Source organism: Oncorhynchus kisutch, linkage group LG30 (assembly GCF_002021735.2).
Source record: "Oncorhynchus kisutch isolate 150728-3 linkage group LG30, Okis_V2, whole genome shotgun sequence".
Lineage (NCBI taxonomy): Eukaryota > Metazoa > Chordata > Actinopteri > Salmoniformes > Salmonidae > Oncorhynchus > Oncorhynchus kisutch.
In genome coordinates, this window is record NC_034203.2 from 40,803,159 (window position 1) to 40,805,658 (window position 2,500).

Consider the following 2,500-nt stretch of genomic DNA (forward strand, 5'->3'; position numbering starts at 1 on the left):
CACTGTTGCCAAACCAGACTCACTGTTTAACCTGTAGTTAAACCAGACTCACTGTAGCCAAACCAGACTCACTGTTTAACCTGTAGCCAAACCAGACTCACTGTTTAACCTGTAGCCAAACCAGACTCACTGTTTAACCTGTAGCCAAACCAGACTCACTGTTTAACCTTTAGTTAAACCAGACTCACTGTAGCCAAACCAGACTCACTGTTCATCTCTCTCTCTCTCTCTCTCTCTGTCTCTTTCTCTCTGTCTCTTTCTCTCTGTCTCTTTCTCTCTGTCTCTTTCTCTCTGTCTCTTTCTCTCTGTCTCTCTCTCCCTGTCTCTCTCTCTCTCTCTCTCTGTCACTCTCTTTCTCTCTTTCTTTCTTTCTCTCTCTTTCTCTTTCTTTCTCTCTCTCTCTTTCTCTCTTTCTCTTTCTCTGTCTGTCTCTCTCTCTCTCTCCCTGTCTCTCTCTCTCTCTCTCTCTCCCTGTCTGTCTGTCTTTCTCTCTCTCTCCCTCCCTGTCTGTCTGTCTGTCTGTCTCTGAGCCCTAGTACCATGCCTCAGGACTACCTGGCCTGTTGACTCCTTGCTGTCCCCAGTCCACCTGGTCGTGCTGCTGCTCCAGTTTCAACTGTTCTGCCTGCGGCTATGGAACCCTGACCTGTTCACCAGACGTGCTACCTTGTCCCAGACCTGCTGTTTTTAACTCTCTAGAGACAACAGGAGCGGTAGAGATACACTGAATGATCGGCTATGAAAAGCCAACTGACATTTACTCCTGAGGTGCTGACCTGTTGCACCCTCTACAACCACTGTGATTATTATTATTTGACTCTGCTGGTCATCTATGAACATTTAAACATCTTGTTCTGTTATAATCTCTACCCGGCACAGCCAGAAGAGGACTGGCCACCCCTCAGAGCCTGGTTCCTCTCTAGGTTTCTTCCTAGGTTCCTGCCTTTCTAGGGAGTTTTTCCTAGCCACTGTGCTTCTACACCTGCATTGCTTGCTGTTTGGGGTTTTAGGCTGGGTTTCTGTACAGCACTTTGTGACATCAGCTGATGTAAGAAGGGCTTTATAAATACATTTGATTGATGGATGGGAGGATGATAAAATAGAAGTGAAATGTCTCTTTATGGATTAGGGCTCTGAGCCTCACCTCACCTGAGAGAATGTCAGTCAGTCAGTCAGTCAGTCAGTCAGTCAGTCAGTCAGTCAGTCAGTCAGTCAGTCAGTCAGTCAGAGACTGTTCAGACTGAGGGGTTTGAAGTCGGTGACAATGATATAAGAGGGATGAAGATTAGAAGAGCCTTAATTCAGGGGGCACCAGGATCAGTGGGGTCTTGGAGAGGGGATCTGGGGGCACCAGAACCAGTGGGATCTTGGAGAGGGGATCTGGGGGCACCAGAACCAGTGGGATCTTGGAGAGGGTATCTGGGGGCACCAGAACCAGTGGGATCTTGGAGAGGGGATCTGGGGGCACCAGGGCCAGGGAGGTCAGGGGTCTGGGAGATGAAAGGGTGAAGGTACTATCCATGATTACACCTGATGTGGAAGATGAAAGGAGATGAGCTGCTGTCCTGAGGGTGATTGCTGGCTCTCGCTGCTACAGACTTCTTGGTGGTGTGTATGTATGTGTGTGTGTCACCCATCTGAAAGTGAATGTCCTACGGAGTTCATAGGAAATGCTTTTGTATTGTCATGCCTTTATCATTTGGCCCATAATCACAGTGACGCACACTATTCCACAGAGCAGTAAAACTCTGTATTTTCTGTATGTGTTACTAGAAACCAACTAATTAACCAGACACACTTTAAACACCTTCAGCCAGACCCTCTGGTTCACCATTTCTCTACTGTTAACTAATGACGTCCTTTAGGCAACAAAGCTAAATTGCCTCTCAGTCAGTTCATAGATGGTGCTGAGATCAGAGATCACAGCACTACAACATGCTTGAGGTGACCTGAGTGGTGTCTGGGCTGTTAAACCATGCCCACCTGGACAACTGTATTGTGAGAGGTGGGAGCAAAACCCTCAACTATCTGGATAACTATTACGTTTTCACAACAAAACGGCACAGGATCCATTTGACCTGAGATGAAAAGGTCAAAGGTCATCCAGTGACCCCCTAATCACACTGTTGCACTTTGTTGGTACGTATGATGTGCTATTTGTGACCAAAACCAGAAAATAAACTGTACCTCAGCAATTGAGTTATTCCTGGTCAGATCACACACTCCAAAAAATGCTGGGTTATTGATGCTGGGTTATTACAATATGGCCCAGATGGTCAGCTCAGAAGACTGTAGGTGTGGCTCAGTAAGGCATTCAGGTAGTTATTTTTGACCACCTGTGAAAGTAAATGTTATTCCGATTCATCTGTTGTGTTGTATTGTTATCACATGTTAATGTTGTACACTAAACGCTTTTGGGGCTTTAATGTGTATGAGTTCATCGAGAGCATATGTGTTAATAATGTAACAAACGTTACATTACAATATGTAACGTGTATAT